General features: G+C 40.5%; 1 protein-coding gene and 1 non-coding gene across 2 annotated transcripts in view; one reads left to right on the top strand and one right to left on the bottom strand.

Annotated features, from left to right (window-relative positions):
• Window positions 1–4,898: 4,898 nt before the first annotated feature.
• Window positions 4,899–4,971, bottom strand: TRNAA-AGC. The gene has a single exon. It is a non-coding gene; the product is annotated as a tRNA-Ala (tRNA).
• Window positions 4,972–15,814: 10,843 nt separating this feature from the next.
• ZNF322 (zinc finger protein 322) overlaps window positions 15,815–20,245 on the top strand; it is a 20,982-nt gene continuing 16,551 nt past the window's right edge. Inside the window, exons 1-2 of the mRNA XM_017521244.2 lie at window positions 15,815–16,114; window positions 16,956–17,044. The gene's annotated coding sequence lies outside the window, so the exon portion shown is untranslated. The remainder of the gene's footprint in view (window positions 16,115–16,955; window positions 17,045–20,245) is intronic.

Here is a 20,245-nt window from a genome sequence, read left to right as displayed (position 1 = left end):
CTTGAAATCATTATCTCATAGCATTTGTGTCCCATTATTTATTGACCTATTTCATTTCCCTTAACGGAAATAGGGCAAAAGCTGGACCTTGCCTGATGTTCGAACTCAGGACCTTCAGAATATGAGACTGACAGGTAGCCTGCTGCTCTTAGAGAGCAACTGTTCCCAAGAGCTGACATCCAGATTATCAAATCTCATTTTCCAGACACTACCGCTTTATCAATTCCTAGCTTTTGAAGAGCACAATCAATGATACTTAGAAATCACTCCTTATCAGCCAACACTGCACTGGAAGAACTCCCCACCCAGACAGGTGGAGCCCACCTGTTTGCAGTATTCACATAATGTTAGGACCTTCTGGCCTGAGGGACCAGAAACTATTGAACCTGTCTTGCTTTTTTTTTTTCCCTCCTGTGGCCCAGTGATCTAGCTTTTCCCTTCTTCAGGGTCTTAGTCACTCCTCTTCTCTGTAGTCTCCTTTGTTGATAAGAAAATGAGAAGATCCTCAATTCTTAATAGTTTCTTGAGTGACCAACTGAAGGAATGAAGGAAGAAATAGCCTTCAAAAGTGCCTCCTATTCATATGACTGTTACTGTGTATCTCCATTTGCATCTATGTCACTGGAGACATTCACTACAAAAAACACAAACTGAACTTGTAATAATATCCTCCCTATTTTTCCCCAGTTTTTTGTGCCACAAATTATACTAGGAGACTTAGGGAGTTTACTTCATGTAGTCTGATTGAATTTTGTCAACAAAACTATGTATGCACTTTTTAGAAGTAACAGAGGCTCAGGTAAGTTAAATCTTCTTTCTAAGGTGCTAAAGCTGCTAAGTGAGAAAGCCCAAATTGAGAAGCAGATATTTTGAGGTTTTAAATGTGCCTTTTTCTGTCTGCTCCAGCTCACAGTTATTATGGCCCTTCTTTGCACTTAAGCCCATTCATTCATACACCAAGTATCTAATTTCAGACCTCCTCTTTACTTACCTTTTGAGCTTAACTTTGTGTTTTTTTGAAATGAAGTCATGCTCTGTCACCCAGACTGGAGTGCAGTAGTGCCATCTCGGCTCACTGCAACCTCCACCTCCCAGGTTCAAGTGATTCTCCTGCCTCAGCCTCTTGAGTAGCTGGGACTACAAATGTCTGCCAGCATGCCACACTAATTTTTGTATTTTTAGTAGGGATTGAGTTTCACCATGCTGGCCAGGCTGGTCTCAAACTTCTGACCTCAGGTGATCACCCTGCCTCAGCCTCCCAAAAGATGGGATTACAGGCGTGATTTACAGCACCTGGCCTGGGCTAAAGTTTTATGTTTTGTTTTGTTTTCTTTTCTTTTAAGACAGGGTCTCACTTTGTTGCCCAGACCCCGGCATTATCTCTGTTCACTACAACCTCCACCTCTCGGGTTTAAGCGATCCTCCCACCTCAGCCTCCTGAGTAGCTGGGACTACCGATGCATACCATATACCCGGACAATTTTTGTGGGTTTTTTTGTAGAGACAGGGTTTTACCATGTTGCCAAGCCTGATCTCAAACCCCTGCTATCAAGGGATCTGACCACCTCGGCCTCTCAAAGTGCTAAGACTACAGAAGTGAGCCACCACGTCTGGCCTTGGGCTTACCTTTCAAGTCAACTTTGACTCATTGTCCTCCTTCAAACACCACATTTGATGATTTGCCAGATAATGAACATTATTCTTGCATGACTCTTTTGAATCTACCAATTACTTTCCACTCACTTAGTACATATTCACTAGGGTGATGCTTTATGGCAGACACTGTAGTAGGATCAGGTAATTCAGAGGAAGTACAGACACCCTAGACAGCAAAAGAGGACAAGATAAATATGGATGAGAGAAGATACACCTCCAGATTCACCGTTTTCTGTCTTTCTGTCATTTCCAGCTAAGTAACTCCTTCAAACATGTTTCAAAATAACTAAATAACTCTTTCAAACTCTTTCAATAATAGCACTCTTCCATATTAATTTCCATTCTTAATTTCCTGGTTATAGCATGATCTTCCTTTTCTTTTAATTTCTGTCTTTGCTTTCTGCCTAAATTTTTATTTTGTGTTGTGAAGTTGATTAGATCCATTGGTGGCTGGTATTGTCAATTCTCCAATAGGTTTGCTGATTTGTTGTCTACTAGGTCTACCAATATTTGAGAGAGGAGTGTTAAATGTCTGCAACTGTAATTGGATTTTTCTATTTTTACCTGGCTTATCCAATATTTCATAAGAGTTTTGAAGCTCTGTGTCCTCATATACATTTGGGAGAGTATTCCCCTGGAAAATGGACAATCGTAATCATGTAGCAGCCCTCATTATTCCTAGAAAGTGTCTCTGCTTTCAAATCGACTTTGCCTGATTTTGATACATACAGCACAGCTTTCTTTGATTAATGCTTGCATAAAGTATCTTTTCCCACTCTTTTCTTTCAATCTGACAGATTCTTATATATAAGTATATTGCAGGTGACTGTCTTATAATCCACATATTTATTTTTAATACATTCTGATCTCTAATTATTAATTAATGGGTTTAAATCATTTACATGTATGTTATTATAGATACGTTTTTAGATAGATCTATTTAATAATTTAAAACCTTTGTTTGTTTTGTTTGAATTCTATGTTCCTCTTTCTGTCTTGTTTTGGTTTATTTAAATCTGGTTAGTAAGTGGCCTAGGGATTACCACATATATAAAACTTTTCACAGTATACTTAGAATCAATATTTTACCATTCAAGTTGATTATAGAAACTTCCTCAGGAGTTAGGCCCTTTACCCTCAGCCTTTGATGTTATGTGTATAGTACATCTAGATACAATGACAACTGCATCAGAAAAAGTTACAATTCTTGCTTTCAATCATCAAACATACCTTAAGGAACTCAAGAGAAGAATAATAGTCTGTTACGTCTACCCAGACATTTTCTATTTCTGCTTTTGTTCCTTCATTGATGGTGTTCTACGTTTCCTTCTGGTAGCACTTTTCTTATCTCAAATCTCTGCAAATCCCTTTCCAGCAGTCTTGCTAGGAATGAGAATGTATTCATTTACCTTCCAATGAGAATGCATTTATTTGCCTTTATGTCTGTAAGATACTTTGCTCCACATAAAATTCTGGGTTGATAGGTCTTTTTCCTTTGGTACTTACTGAATGTTATGACATTTTTTCCTGGCCCCTATGATTCCTGATGAGAAATCTGCAGTCATTCATATGGTAGTTTTGATTTCGTTTTCCTTTGGCTGCTTTCAAAATTATTTTGTATTTTCTTAGTTTTCAGCAGTTTGATTATGATATGACTTGCTATGGGTTTCTTTGGGTTTATCCTCTTTGAGGTTTCCTTAACTTTAATAATCTGGTTTATATTTTTGACAAATTTGATTCATTTTCAGCCATTAATTCTTCAAAGTTTTCTGTCACAAAGATCTCTTTGTCCTCTTCTTTCCAGATTACAATAATGGGAATGTTAGATTCGTTATTTTTTGTGTGTCCCTGAGGCTTGGATTATTTAGAGAAATACTCCTTTCTCTCTATAGTTCAGTTTATGTGGATATCCTTGACTGTTTTCAAGTTCATTGACTTTTTTTGTTTTTTTTCTAGTCATCTGCATTCTGTTATTGAGATCATCTAATTAAGCTTTTCATTTCCCCTAATACTTTTGATTAATACTTTTTTTAAGTCTTAAGTTTTAAATTGGTGTTTACATATTCCACGTATTTTCTGAGACTTTCCACCTTTTCATTCACTTCAAGAATGTTATCCCCTAATTCTAGGAGCATTGTTATAACAATTGCTTTAACACATGTGTCAGATGATTTTGACATTGTGTCCTTTCAGTATTGTTACTTGAGGGTTCTCTTTGTCAAGTAAATTACAATATCCCTGTTGTTTCTTTTCTTTTCTTTTCTTTTTTTTTTCTGTTGCCAGGTGCCAGTCTGGAGTGCGGTGGCGCCATCTCGGCTCACCGCAACCTCCACTTACTGGGTTCAAGCAATTCTCCTGCCTTAGCCTCCTGAGTAGCTGGGACCACAGGCGTGTGCCACCATGCCCAGCTAATTTTTGTATTTTTTAGTAGAGATGAGGTTTCACCATGGTCTTGATCTCTTGACCTCGTGATCCGCCTGCCTCAGCCTCCCAAAGGTTTCTTAATGCTGAATATTTCGGGGCTGTAACCTGGACTTCTTTGTATTGTGTGAGGAGACACTGTGTCTTGTTGAAATCTTAAGGATAGTATTGCTGTTTTTGTTTTTGCAGGCACACAATTGCCTTGTATTCAAGTTCCAAGTACCAGCCAGCCTTCCATGTGGTGTTGTTACAAAGATAACTCTACTTGCAAGGTGTTTACAGGGCTGTTCAGAGATCTCCGGAGTGTGTGTGACCCAGTGGTCAGTGAGGACTGGAAAGCGGGCCTTGCTCAGTTCAGTTCTCAGGCTCTTTCTAGGTAAATTGTTGGGGTTAGAGTCACTTATTCATAGCTGGCAGGGGCAGCCACAGTTTCACAAACAACTTTATGGGTTTGCTTTCTACCGTATCTGTCCAGGCACATTCTAGTTACCTGACACATCCTGGTTTCAGTCCCCTGACCAGAAAGCCGGGGCTGTACTTACCCAGGTGGCTCTTCCCTGTACTTTTCACGAACGTCTCGCATTTAGGACCAAGCTGCAGGCAGAAACAGGGAGAAAAGAGCAATTGTTTGTGTCCCTTGGTTTCACAGCTCCTTGAAGAAACAGAATATAATTACATGGTAGATCTATGCTATTCTGAATGCCAGTAGAGAGCCGTCACCAGTCCTGTATTGTTGCTGTCCCTACATCTTGAGCCAAAGCAGCATTCTGTGCTCAGACACGGACTCGGGTTTGGAGACCTGAGGTCCAAATAATAAAGTCTGGAGAATGTGGGCATCGATCCCACTACCTCTTGCATGCTAAGCAAGCGCTCTACCACTTGAGCTAATTCCCCTTGTTGGAGCAGCTTTGTTTGTCCTTAGTGGGTGGCAGAGAACACATGTGATTTCAGGGCCTTCAGTGCTTTGAAAGCAGGGCTCCTCTAAGGGCAGATCTTCTCATTGATTTCCCAGGGCAAGAGCACAGTGGCTACGCATTCTCTGCCAGGAAGCAGGAGAAAAGGGAACAAGGAGAAATTCACAAAGGGAAAACTTGCACTGCCAAAATGTCAAGTTTAGGGTATTCCAGGACAGAAAAAGGCACGTCCCGGCAAAGCAGGACCTGTCTAGGCCTGCCTGGCTAACGTGTCACAGATTAAAGGAAAAAATTAAATAATCAAAAATGAATAAATGATTGTGTGTGTGTGTGTGTGTGTGTGTGTGTGTTTATAAAAGTGGGATGGCATTATCACTTCCTCCTTGTAGCCAAGACTGTCCGAGTCGTGAGATGGTGCAGATTTCTGGAAGGCAAAAAGCTCCTGCTGTTTTCACAACTAGGCCTTTTCAGGAATGAGGCCAGCGTGCTGACTACTACACTAGGAAACGCCTGGAGGGTGCTTCCTTTACTAACATCTGAGATGTGGGTTGCCTCCTTGCTAAGGTGTGCCATGTACCAGTTACATGTCCAGCTATATGTCAGAACAACAACAACAGAATTGCAGAGTAGAGCCGTAAAGAAAAAGAGACAAGATCACATCAGAGTGTAAGAATATGTAAAATAACAGAGCGTAAGAATCAAAATTGAGCTATGCAGAGAAGCAGTGGACATAGGGTGGAGAAAACTGGACTGTCTGTTTGTAGGAATTCCTGAGTGAAGAAATAAACTTGTTCAATTTAACTGGAGAGAGAGAGAGAGAGAGAGAGAGAGAGAGAGAGAGTGTGTGTGTGTCTGTGAAATACACATGGAGGGAAGCAGTGATTGAAAATCCTGGCCACTTGGAGATAAGTTGGGAAAGTATTATGAAAACTTAAGTGTATTTGAAAAAATCCCAGGCAAAAGGCTTAAATAATTAAAGTAACATGTACGAGAAAGGTGTTTAGTTTTGAATGTCAGAGTTTGAACCTGAGAAAACAGGAATTGGAGAGAAAGGGAAAGAAGTCATAAAGACATTAAAGGATTGAGGTTTATCCACGTTTATTGTGTCAGCTCCTGAGGTGGACAGCAGGAGTCTTTCTCCAGCGCCAATGTCCATCACACTTCATAGTGCAGAATGCATCCTCCAGAAACACTGTAGCGGCCGGGCATGGTGGCTTACCCCTGTAATCCCAGCACTTTGGGAGGCTGAGGTGGGCGGATCATGAGGTCAGGAGTTTGAGACCAGCCTGACCAACATGCAAGAACCCCATCTCTACTAAAAATACAAAACTTAGGCAGACATGGTGGTGCACGCCTATAATCTCAGCTACTCAGGAGGCTGAGGCAGCAGAATTGCTTGAACCCAAGAGGCAGAGGCGCAGTGAGCCGAGATCATGCCACTGTACTCCAGCCTAGGCGGCAAAGTGAGACTCCATCTCAAAAACAGAAACAAAAACAAAACAAAACGCTATAGCATGGATGAAGACAGAGGTGAGTGAAAGAAAAGAAAAAGATTCTGAAGATGTTGTGCAAGAAAGATCTGTAATCTTTGCCAAAACATTGGGTGGAGAGATTTGAGGGAGATGAGAAAAATATAGTGGAAAGTCTGGAGCCTACTGTGGTAGACATGAGAGATTCTGAATTCATAATGGATGAATGAATCCACTCATTGATCTGTATTTGTTAGGTGAATGAATGTTACATGAATGCCCTGGTGTGGAGAAAGCAGATAGGGAGACTATGTGCTAGGGTAAAGGAGGAGCTCCTGTTTTTTTTTTTAATTTAAGAAGAAATTTGCTTTTCTTATCTGGTTTTCCTATTTAAAGCTACATGATTTGAGGAAAATGGTTTAACTTCTCTGAGCTTTAGTGTCATCTACAAAATGTGGATAATTATACTGAGGGAAGCTAGAAAGCTGTATCAATCAACATATAAAAAATAATAAACATCCAGTTCAATTTCTAATGCATGGTGCTGAAAAAGTCCTTGTATGTGGAATATTGTTCACCTTTAAGGAACCTGCTCTCAAGAGCTGATGAGAGACTTTTGTTAGTGCAGTTCTGTTGTCACAGGCTGTTTTGCTCATTTAGTTGGCACCAACAAGTCTCTGAAAATAAAAATAAAATAAAGATCGTGGAGAAATGAATACAAACACATAGTAAGGTGAGATTCATACAACAGAATGTAGTAAAGGATTTGTGCCTGATTCTTTTTGCATTCTCTTGGAATCATTTTTAGCATTTATTCTAAGTCCTCAATTATTGTCATTCTTCTAATAAGATTGTTTCTCTCCACCACGGATATTCTGGTCAGATTCTCTGCTTAACCATCTTGACCTCCTGAGCATGCTCTTTGTACTGAGACCATGATTTATGCTCAAATGATGCTCTTCCATAGCAGGGCTTCCTGCTTTGCCCAAAGAGCATTCAATTTTTCAAGCCGTTTAGGGCTCTTTCCTCACCCAGTATTTATGTGAAACCTTAGAGGGAAGCCTATTCTTTGCAGGAAGAGAACTCTGCTGGATTCTAACCTCAATCTGTAAATCCACTGGGGTAACTGGGGTTAGCTGAGTTAGTCTAGACCTTGCTCTCTGAGAACTGGATGGTGCTGCTACTTCCCATAGAGGTTGAATAAAAAGAGGCATCTGCAGGCAGGAAAAAGCGCTATGGTAGTTGCTGGATGATTTCTTCTGACCATTGGCTATCCCTCTGGCCTGGTAGGAGAAGGGTGACAAAAACTGGAGACTTCAAAAACAGGACAAAAAAAAAGATTCAAAAGAATTTTAAAAGAATCATGCACAATTTTTAATTAGATTCTTTTATCTAAATCCATTTTGTCTGGAAAATAATACCTTACCATGTATCTGTATTCAATTCCTCCATAATCTATTTTATTTTATTTTTATGTTCACAAGAAGCTGGATGCTACCTACCATACAATCAGCCACAACAGAACTGCACTAAAATCTCTTGTCAGATATTGATATAGTCAAACCCCTCATGAGGGACTATGATACAAATTCATCGTGAGAGGCCAGCTTTCCACAGGGAGAAGGCAACCAAAGCAGTAGCTAATACTTACTGAGAAGTTCCTACGACCCACATCCATCTCCAGGCGCAGAGATTCAGCCAGCGAATCCCAGTACTCATTTTTCATATGAAGAAACATGTGAGGGATTTACCACCCCAGTCAGTCCTCATGTATCATCAGTTTTCCAGCGACGGCAACTAGCCTTCTATGCAAAAAACTCTCATTACCCCCAGTTGCCTTGATAGGTAAAAGTACTCTTACGACTGTGTTAGAAAAACATAGGCAGAAGGGTCTCAGCAAGATGACTAGAAGAAGGCGAGGCTAAAGTTGTCAAGGTGACAAAGTCCCTGATTGTCCTCCTGAATGCCAAATGTGCCACCTTATGTGTATACGTGTATGTGTGAATTCATACATGTATGTCTATGTGTGTACATGCATGTATACATGTATCTACACATGCATGCGTGCACACGTGTATTCACAAATATATGTGTATATATGTATTGTGAACACTGTATGAGTGCATGTATGTGTGTATTCGGGGATGTGTCCATGCATGTGTGTACACGTGCATGCATACACACATCTGCACATGTGCATACATGTATGTACACGTGCATGCACATCTGCATATATACACGTGCATACACATATGTATCACGTTTGTACACATGAATGTGTGCATGTATACACATGCACAAATGCATATGGGTGCTCACACACATGCATCTACACATGTGTGTGAGCACCTATATGTACTTGTATGCATATATGTATGTGCATATATATGCATCTATGCATGCATCCATGCATGTACACATATACATGTCTACAAGTGCATGCCTGCATGTGCACATGCATGTGTTTAGGTGCAATGTGTGCACACATGTATGTATGTGCCAAGTATGTGCACGTGTATAGGCACACCTATGCATATACATGTACACACGAATTTGCATGTACGTGCTTACACATGTATATACACATGTATGTGTGTATTTGTGCACATGTATTTGTGCATAGTGCGCATGTGTGCACACATGTATATGTATACATTTTGTATGCACATATGTGTGCACGTGTGTGTGCATGTGTTCACATGCATGCATGTGTATGTGTGCACACATGTATGTTATGCATGCATGTATATGTGTATGTGGCCATGCACATGCATGTACAGTCACGTGTATTCATGCATACACATGTGTGCATGTATGTGTGTATGCATGCATATGTAGGTATTTGTGTATGGTGTCTACATGTATGTATACATGTGCATATGTACACAAAATCTATTTTATGTACACCTAAATATGTATTAGTCAGGGTTTTCTAGAGGAACAGAACATGATAAATGTGTATATGAAGGGGAGTTTATTATGAAGTATTGACCCACATAATCTCAGTTTGAAATCCCACAATAGGCAGTCTGCAAGCTGAGAAGCAAGAAAGCCAGTCTGAGTCCCGAAACCTCAAAAGTACGGAAGCCGACAGTGCAGCCTTCAGTCTGTGGCCAAGGCTCAAGAGCCCTTGGCAAACCGCTGGTGTAAGTCCAAGAGTCCAAAAGCTGAAGAACTTGGAATCCAATGTTTGAGGGCAAGGAACATCCAGCATGGGAGAAAGATGAAGGCAAGAAGACTCAGCAAGTCTGCTCTTTCCAAATTCTTCTGTGTGTATGTATGTAAGCATACATGTATAAATGTATGTTTTCAATCTTTATACATGTGGAATCATTTAGGATATTATTAGCTCTGGCTTCTTTTGTATCAACCTTCCATTATGTTTTTAATTTCCATGTATGTTGTCGAATGACCACTTGCCTGGTTATTTTCATTGCAGTGCAGACTTCCATGTATGAACATCTCACAGTTTGTATAACCTTATTGCCATTGATGGCTATTCTCTTATATCTAGCCTTCAGTTACTACAAATGATGCCACTCTAAACGTTCCTGAATGTGTATCCCGGTACACATAAGCATGCATTTTCTACAGAAAAATGAGTGGAATTGAAACCGTCTTTGTAAAAATTATGACAGTGAAAAAATCTAACATAGCTGACTATCTTGCCTCTAACTTCACAAGCTGTCCTTGTTCATTCCTGGGCAGATGTCAAGCTAATTATGGAGGAATTCATAGTTTAATTTTAAAACAAAGATGATAACAGCTGCTTCCCAAAAGTAATCCCTCCCTGCTAAGGGACTGAAACGACCTTTATAAAACTAACAAATTGGCACAAGGTTAAAATTATGATTCAGGAATAATGTAGCTGGAAGTCACAAGATTTGTAGCCTCCTCAGTCGCTCCTATAGATAACATCATCATTGTAAAGCCTAAGATTGGTGTTTGACGCATTTTTTAGACCTTGTATTTTGGTGAACCAGCTGACACCACCTGGACAGGTAACCCATATTAAATTTTATTTTAAAAAAACTGGTTCAACTGGTCTCATGACCCCCCGATCCAGGTACTGACTCAGTGCAAGAAGACAGCCTCGACCCCCTATGATTTCATCCCTGACCCAACAAATTAGCATTCCCCAGTCCCAACCCCCTGTCCACCAAACTATCCTGGAAAAACCATGGCCTCCAAATTCTCAGGGAGGTGGATTATCCGTCCTTCTACTTGGCTGGCCCTGCAATTATTAAATTCTTTTTTTGCTGCAAAACCTGCTGTTGTCACTGCATCAGCTTTTCTGGGCAGCAGACAAGAAGAACCTGTCAAGTGACTACAAAATTGCTAGTAAAAAAAGTGTTATCTTCAACTAGATAGTGCCACACTCCGTTCCAAACTGACTGCATTGACTTGCACTCGCAGTGGCTGTATATGAGTGTTTTGGTTGTTCCACTTAGTTGAAGTCACTGTAATGTTTCTCATTGTGATAACTATGCAGGTTCTCAAACCATATTCCTGTTTATTTTATTTTAATCTATTGATTGTATTTTAATGTATACTCTGTATTGTAGCCTTTGAAGTTGTCTTAAAAACACATTTATTTTCTTGTGATGCCACTATTTACAACCCTTCAAGCACTTCCCAATTTTGTCTTAAATGTCAAAGCTTCTTAGACTTTAATGTTGGGTCTGATATGGTTTGGCTGTGTCCCCACCCAAATCTCATCTTGTAGTTCCCATAATCCCCACCTGTCGTGGGAGAGACGCTGTGGGAGGTAATTTAATCATGGGAGTCAGTCACTCTCGTGTTGTTCTCAGGATAGTGAGTTCTTACTAAATCTGATGGTTTCATAGGGGACTATTTCGCCTTCTGCTTGGCACTTCTCCTTGCTGCCACCATGTGAAGAAGGGCAGGTTTGCTTCCCATTCTGCCATGATTGTAAGTTCCTGAGGCCTCCCTAGCCATCCTGAACTGTGAGTCAATTAAATCTCTTTCCTTGATAAGTTACCAAATCTCAGGTATGTCTTTATTAGCAGCATGAGAATAGACTTACACAGGTCCCATGCTTAACTCTCAAAGTTTATATCCCTCTTCTCCTACACTTGAACTCATACTAAACTATTTTTAACTTCCCCCTAAAAATGAAATTTGTGTCTTAGTTTAATCACATGTCTGTGAATTAACTTCAACTCCTAAAATGATTTCGATTCTCTCTCCCTGTCTTCCCTTAACTTTCACAAGGATAACTATTACATATTCTTCAAAAACCCATATATTTTCATTGTCTATAACGCTTTCCCCAGCCTGAAGCCTATGTTAGATTTTCTTACTATGAGGTCCATGCAACTGTCCATAGCACTTTCCAGGCTGTATTGCAGTGTTTACATATAAAAATTCCTTCTTGGCATTTCTTGGAAAATTTATAATTTTCTAAATACTGACAACAATCAGTCAAGAAAGTAGGAAAATGGCAAAAGTGTAATTAAAATTCTGCATAGGCAGAATAATGCCCCCTCCAAAATATTCATATTTTAATCCTTGGAACCTGTGAATATATTACTTTGCATGGCAAAAATGACTTTGCAGATGTGATTAGAGATTTGAGATAGAAAGATTATCCTGGGTTATCCAGGTGAGCCTAATTTAATCACATGCATCCTTAAAAGTAAACAACCTTTCTCTGCTGTTTCAGAGAGCATTGGAATGACAGAGGATTAGAGAGAAGTGGCATGAGAAGGAACTGATCTTTAACTGCCTGTCTGGAAGACAAAAAAGGGTCATAAGCCAAGGAATGTAGGAATCCTAGAAGCTGGAAAGAGTAAGGAAACAGATTCTCCAAAAGGGAAACATGCTACCAACATAATGAAACCAGGTTAAACTTCTGACCACAGAACTTTGAGATAATACATTTATTAATATATTGTTTAATACACTAAGTTGTGGTAATTTGTTACAGCAACGACAAAAAACTAATTCACTCTTCTCTTAGGGAAGGGGTCCCCAACCTTCAAGGCGCAGACTAGTACTAATGTGTGGCCCGTCATAGCAGGTGGTGAGTGGCAGGCGACCAAGCATTACCACCTGCGCTCCACCTCCTGTCAGATCAGATTCTCATAGGAACTCGAACCCTATTACGAACCGGATATGCGAGGGATCTAGGTTGTGTGCTCCTTATGAGAATCTAATGCTTGACGATCTGAGGTGGAACAGTTTCATCCCAAAACCACCTTACCCCACCAGTCTATGGAAATATTGTCTTCCATGAAATTGGTCCCTGGTCTCAAAAAGGTTGGCGACTGCTGTCTTAGGGTATAGAGTCCTATCTGTCTTTTGAACTGCTGCTTCTCTCTTCCAAAGCAATCTGGGGGCATGATTTCTGACACATACAAAATCCCTTGGTGAGAGTCTGCCGCTCACCAAATGAATAAATTTAAACTGCCCCAATTGTGTTTCAGAATGTGTACCTAGATTTTTGGCTAGCTTGACGTTAAGGTACTATATGGTTGCCCTCCAAAAACAAGAGCCACCCATGTCTTACAAAACAACTCCATTGAACCAGAAGTTATTTTTTAACTGTTTTATCTGCTTTTTGTTTTTATTTTCTACTTTTTTCTTTCACTTGCAAAAGTTTCTCCCATTTGTTTTGAGAGCTTCTGTTATCTTACACACATCAACAAATAGTTGTTGATTGATAAACTGACAATATGCTTTCTGTTAACTGAAAGATATTGTTCTTCAGCTGCAGAAGAGGAGGGATTATACGGGGCTATACAAGGCTTTACTTGCTTATTTGAGCTGATAATGAATTTTTTTAAACTACCTTCTCTAAATCGAAACCTGAGTCTACATGACTCGCTGGGCAGGATTTACAGAAAATGTCGTATTGACTGGGATGCAGAGCTGAAGAGTATAAAAGGTACCGCACAATGAGGCTTACAGATTTAACCCACTCAGGTCCTATCGCTACTATGGTGGGTAATCTCAAAAAGATTCAGTCTATTCAGGGACTATGCTTTAGGGTCACCTAAACTTCCTCCTGGTTTACCTTCCTCAGCTTATGTCTGTCCCCTTGAGGCTGGCCCTCCAAGTCTATCTGGTTGAGGATGAACTGAATGAAAGGAATCCTGGGAAATAGAAAAAGACAAACCTGAAAGTAAATGAAAAAGGTAAAATCAAGAGACAGAGACAAAGACAAAACAAAGGACTCAGAAAGAAGTCTCCATGTTTTCGCACTTATTTGGCAACTAAGGGCTCAGAAAAGTTTGGATCCAAAAAGAGGCAGAGCGCATGATTCCCCTTAGAGCAGCACTTCCAAAGCTTTTTGGCACCAGGCACCAGTTTTGTGGAGGACAGATTTTCCACAGACGGTGGAGGGGATGGTTTGGGGATGATTCAAGCACGTTACATTTATTGTGCACTTTATTTCTATTATTATTACATTGTAATATATAATTACATTATTATAGAACTCATAATGTAGAATCACTGGGATTCTGAGGTTGTCTTCGGGCAACTAGACTAGACTCACTGGGCGAGATTTACATAAAATGTCTCATTAACTAGGATACAGAGTCTATGAGTATAAGAGGCACAGCACAGTGAGGCTTACGGATGTCACTCAAATACTCATCTGGGGGTGATGGGAGACAGTGGCAGGTCGTCAGACACTGGATTCTCATGAGGAGCAGGCAATCTGGATGTCTTGCATGAGCAGTTCACGATAAGGTTCGCGCTCCTATGAGAATCTAATGCCGCTGGTAATCTGACACGAGGTGGACCTCAGGCGTAATGCGTGTGATGGGGAGCAGCTGGAAATACAGATGGACGCTTCACTCATTCGCCCGTCATTCACCTCCTACTGTATAGCCCAGTTCTGAACAAGCAACTAACCGGAACGTGACCTGGGGGTTGGGGACTCCTGCTTTAGTGAGTTTTTTTTTTTCTTTTATTGAAACAGGGTCTTGCTCGGTCACCCAGGCTGAAGTGTAGTAGTACAATCTCAGCTCACTGCAGCCTTAACTTCCCAGAGGACGCCAATGATCCTCCCACAACCTCCTGAGTTGCTGGGATCACAGTGCGCACCACCACGTCTGACTAATTTTTGTATTTTTGTTCGAGATAAGGTTTCACCATGCAGCCTAGGCTAATCTTGAGCTGGTCTCAAACTCCTGAGCTCAAGCTATCCATTGCCTTGGCCTCCCAAAGTGGTGGGATTACAGGTGTGAGCCACTATGCCAGGCCTAGAACATTTTTTTTTTTTTTGAAACCCTGTCTCTACTAAAAATACAAAATTAGCTGGGCTTGTAGAACTAACATTTTGATGAGTACCTATTACATGCCTAGTCACTGTGATGGTCCCTTTGCATTTATTACTACATTTCATTCTTAGCTCAGGGAGGAAGGTATTGTCTTATGAACTTGTAACAGCCAAGACGGAAAGACAAAATAGACCTTTGTAAAACAGATAAGCTAGAGAACTGAACAGAAAACACAAAAAGGCAACCAGGTATTATTTGGGAAAAGGAAGAATGGTGAATAGCCAGACAGATTCAATGTATGAGAGAAAAGGTAAATTAAGAAGAGATGCGCTCACACCTGTAATCCCAGCACTTTGGGAAGCCAAGGCAGATGGATCACTTGAGGTCACGAGTTCAAGACCAGCCTGGCCAACATGGTGAAACCCTGTCTCTACTATAACTACAAAAATTAGCCGGGCATGGTGGTGCACAACTATGGTCCCAGCTTCTCGGGAGGCTGAGGCAGGAGAATTGCTCAGACTCAGGAGGCAGAGGCTGCAGTGAGCTGAGATGGGGACACTGCACTCCAGCCCAACACTAGGTGATTTACTCTTAGCTGATTCCAAATCAGAAACTGATGCAAGAACTGGGAAACCTCCCACAGTACTTTCTCTCGCTGCTGTTTTCTCCAATCACACAAGGCCACCACTTGCAAAAGCATTTCTTCCATCTCGCTGGCCACATCTTCGTGGGTGACAGCACCGCCACTGTGCTTCAGAATCCTCTCTCTTCCAGATCTTTCCAGGTGCTTCTTTCAAGGTAGGCGGCATCCAATCTTTGTGACTCTACTCCTGGTTTGAGTCCTCGGTTAACAGCCTTGGGGAAACTGTAACATAAACCGCAACGCTGTTGGTGCCGTTTATTCCTAGACAAGCTGGTAACGGCGGCCTCCCCCCACACGCGGCCTTCCACTGCGCCAGCAAGTCCCCCTCCCACCACCGCGCGGAGGGCCCGCATAGCGCAGGCGCCCCGGGCCCCGCCCCTTTCCGAAGACTCGGCTCCTATTGGCCCAGGGGCCGGGGCTGGAACGCCCTAGTGGCCGGAGAGGGGTGATCACGTGACCTGCGGGGGTGGGGCTGCGCCGGCCTCTTCCCAGCCCGCTTGAAAGGGTTTGCGTAGGCGCCTTGTCTGCCCTTAAAGCGCTCAGTGGGCGGCCGGGCCCAACTCCTCTCGTCCAGACGCACGACGGGAGTTGCTCCTAGCTCTCGTGCGTCCCGGGTTCGCTTTTCTTTCCTTTCCGAAGCCTGGCCCTTAGATCCACCACCGCGGAGTCTGCGGCCGCCAGGAAGCCCAGATCCGAGTGTCCGGAGACTAACCGGAAGTGCTGTCCCCAGGCCTAGGGGCGGCGCCGGCGGCTGCCTGGGTAAGCGCGGCCTGCGGGGCCCAGGGGTGGGATGGGGGCGCGGCGGGACCCCAGACCCTGGGCCGCAGTCGAGTCGGAGCAGCCCCTGTTCCTGGACACGAAGCATGGCCTGGTTCCCCCCTGACGGCGGACGGAGGACTGAATGATGGTCAGTGAAAAGTTGAAGGAAGAGAACGTTAGTACGGTAGTTCCTAGAAATAATAATAGTGAACACTGCAAGGCACTTTTCAAAAGCCATAGATATCTTTCATATATATCGAGGAAAAAAAAGGACGTTGAATGGCTTTTTCTCTCCATCTTCAGTGCAGAAATTAGTTATGTTGCAGTTGAGTCTATTTGCAGAAGTATCTGGTTTGTTTAATCTTTCTATAAGCATTTCTTTTTGGAAAACGGAATTACATATAATTTTATATTAAATACATTTATCCCATTCACTTTGGGGTTTGACGGGCACCAGTTTTCTATTATTATGTTTATTACTACAATGTGTCTTTGACCTTAGAAGATGAGATAATACCAACAAAAACAATTCGCAGAAGGAGAAAAAACAAACAAGGGAAACGAGGCTTAAGGCTTTGTTATGAAGTTACAGTTAGTAATTATTCAGAAAGATTCTTGACATTTTGTCTAGAACTAGTCGGAACTGATGGCTACCAGCGGTAGGTACTTCCTGCAGGAGAAACAACGTAAGCAAAGATGGGAAGAAGTAAGCTATGGTTGGTTGAAGGATGCTCACTAGAATGGAGAGGAAATGGGATCAGTTTTCTAGGCCAGCTCTGGAAAAATTATGAATTATAAAATTTCACAAGGTCATTGTCTGTATTTCTGATTTTTCCTCTAGGAGAGGGAAGAACTGACTGTTGTGAATAGTTCTGGACTAGGGACCTTTTGAAACCAAAGGGAAGATGGTCTTGAGTCTTTCTTGTTATGGTAAGTGGCGTACAGGCTCTGTGTTTCTGTATAAATGTGGATGGGGCATGGGGTGGGGCAGGCTGAAAGGCAGGAAAGTGTGGGAGAAGATATATGGAAAAAAGAGAATGGCCCTTTCTTAGCTTCTAAGATAGCAGAGTGATAAAACTGGGCCGTATCCTACCAATTTAAGGTTTTCTACTCCTTTTCAACATGCATGCATATTCATGTTAGGCTTGCAGTAATTGCTTCTTGATTTGTAGCACAAAGAGGTGGTATGTCTAATGCTTAGGCAGGCTCTGGAGTCAGAAGAGAGATATTTAAATACTGGCTGTGTTACTAACTATTTGTAAGTTGTTGGGTGATTATCTAACTGCAGTAAGCATCAGGTTTTCTACCTGTAAGATCCAAATATATGTATTAATAAAGCTATTTTATAGGGTCCTTGGGAGGACCAAATGAGATAATCCATGCAATCAATGAAAATAAATGAGAAATTTCCAAGCCTAAGGCCTATAAACACTATCTAATTTTAAATAATGCTTTACTGTCTCTTGATCCCATACACCCTTTAACTATAAGGATAACCATGAACTCTCAAGTTGTATGAATTAGCCTGTTTGCTTGGACTTTTGTTGTGTTCCAGCTTATTCCTTTCATTTCTACCCTAGCAGCAAAGTGTACTAATCTCTTCCTAGGATGGGGCAAGAGAAGCATTCTAGAGGAGGTTACCTTGGAGCTAACACTTGAAAAATGTATTTGGGTTTGCCAGAGGAACCACCCAGGGCTAGTGGTCTAGTCTGTTGTATCGCTACTGGGGGTCCAAGGATGATGGTCAGGCCTGTTTGTTCTGATATTTGTTCATGCTTTTCATTTATTCCACAAATGTACTGTAGGTACTAGGGATATTATAGTAAACAAAAGACTAAGTCCTAACCCTAATAGAAGTTATATTTTAGTAAAAAGACAAACAAATGAACAAATATAAAATGTATATAAATGCGTATCACAAAGTTGAATGGTGATAAGGACTATGGAGAGAAATAAAATGGGATAAAGCAACACAGGCTATTTTAGATAATGTAGTCAGGGTATGCTTCTTTTTGAGGAATTAATCTTCAGGCAGAGACTTGAATCAAATATACATACACAGTTGAATATACATAGTCCCAGTATTATGTTAAAGAGGTATTTTTTTCCTTTTCTGGGTAGTTGTTTATTTGAAACACAGATTCATTTGTTTTCTTGCTTTTCTCCTCCATCTTGTCTATTTAGTTCATTCATTCTTTTATTGAATATGTAAATGTAACTTAATACTAAAAGTAAAAATATGTGTGTCTGTGTATTCAAAAACATATTCTTAGAGAAATGTTACTCTTTCTCCTCCACCCAATTCTGTTTTTCTGTGCTGTCAATTTTTATCTGCCTTGTAATGATAACCAGTCTCATTGGTTTCTTGTTTGTTTGGACAAGTGGAGAAATACATATAATTTTTTATTTTGACTTTCTTACACAAAATACAACATAGTTTTTTACACTTTGCTTTTTAAAATTTATAATTTATCCTGGAAATCATTCCACATCAGTTGATAAAGATTTTCCTCATTCTCTTTTACAGTTGGATAGTGCTCCATTATATGTTGATGTACCATAGTTTATTCACCACTTTCTTATATACAGATATTTACGTTACTTTAAATATTTTCCCCTTACAAACATTACTACAATGAGTAATCTTATGCTTGTATATTTTCATGTTATTGGAAGTGAATCTTCAGAGTCCATTTCTAGAAATGGGATTGCTGAATCAAAAGTAAATGTGTATTAGTTTTGTTACATATCACCACATTCCCCTCCAGAGGTGACTATCAATTTGCATTCCCTCCAGCAACATGTGAGTGTGTTTGTTTCTTTACAGTGTTGACAGTAAAATGCATTGTCGTACATTTTCATGTGTGGCGATTTAATTGGCAAGAACTGGTATTTCATGTACATTTAAAAAAATATTTCATTTTTTTATAGACTTTATTTTTTAGAGAACTTTTAGGTTCATAACAAAATTGAGCAAAAAATACAGAAAGTACCCATATATTCCCTACCACTCCCTTTACCCTAGCACATGCACATACCACACACACACAGCACACACAGCATCATCCACTGTTAATATCTTCAACAGAGCAATACATTTCTTACAGTTAATGAACTTAAGTTGACACATGATTATCACCAAACTCCATAGGCTACATTAGGTTTCACTCTATGTTGTACATTCTGTGGGGTATCTGACATAATAGTATCATATAGACAGTTGGTATGATACTCTTATGGTAGTATTGCCCTAAAAATCCTCTGTGCTTTGTCTGCTCATTCCTCCCTACTCAGTAATTCATGACAACCATTTTTCTTTTTTACTGATTTCATAGTTTTGCCTTTTCAGAATGTCACATAGCTGGAATCATAGAGTAGGCACCTTTTTTAGGTTGGCTTCTTTCACTTTGCAATCCGTAAATTTAAAGTTTCTTCATTTGTTTTCATGCCATAGTAGCTCATTTCTTTTTAGTGCTGAATAATACTCTATCTGGATGTACCACAGTTTATTATCCATTCACCAATTGAAAGACTTCTTTGTTGCTTCCAAGTTTGGGCAATTATGGATAAAGCTGCTATAAACATTTGTGTATAGGTTTTTGTGTGGACATGAGTTTTAAGCTCATTTGGGTAAATACCAACGAGTGTGATTGCTGGATCGTATGGTAAGAGTATGTTTAATTTTACAAGAAACTACCAGACTCTTCCAAAGTGGCTGCACCATTTTGCATTCCCACCAGCAGTGAATGAGAGTTGCTATTGCTCCACATCCCTACCAGTATTTGATGTTGTCAGTGTTTGGATTTTGTGTAATCTAATGAATATGTAGTAATACCTCATTGTTTTAATTTGCATTTTCCTAGTGACATGTTGTTGGACATCTTTTCATATGTTTATTTGCCATTTGTATATCTTTGGTGATCATGCCTTTCATGACTTGCCAGTTTTTTAAACTGGTTTGTTTTCTTGTTGACTTTTAAGGGTATATGTGTATTTTTATGTATTTGGGAGATTTTTTAATGTTTGGAATAACAGATGTTATTTATCAGATGAGTCTTCTGCAAATATTTTCACCCAGTCTGTGGCTTGCCTTCTCATTCTTTAGGCAGTTTCTTTTTTTTTTTTTTTTTT

This window comes from Cebus imitator, unplaced genomic scaffold (genome assembly GCF_001604975.1).
Source record: "Cebus imitator isolate Cc_AM_T3 unplaced genomic scaffold, Cebus_imitator-1.0 Scaffold1001, whole genome shotgun sequence".
In the NCBI taxonomy this organism is placed as follows: domain Eukaryota; kingdom Metazoa; phylum Chordata; class Mammalia; order Primates; family Cebidae; genus Cebus; species Cebus imitator.
The sequence above is the reverse complement of the archived record's forward strand: the minus strand, read 5'-3'. Positions and strand labels throughout refer to the sequence as shown.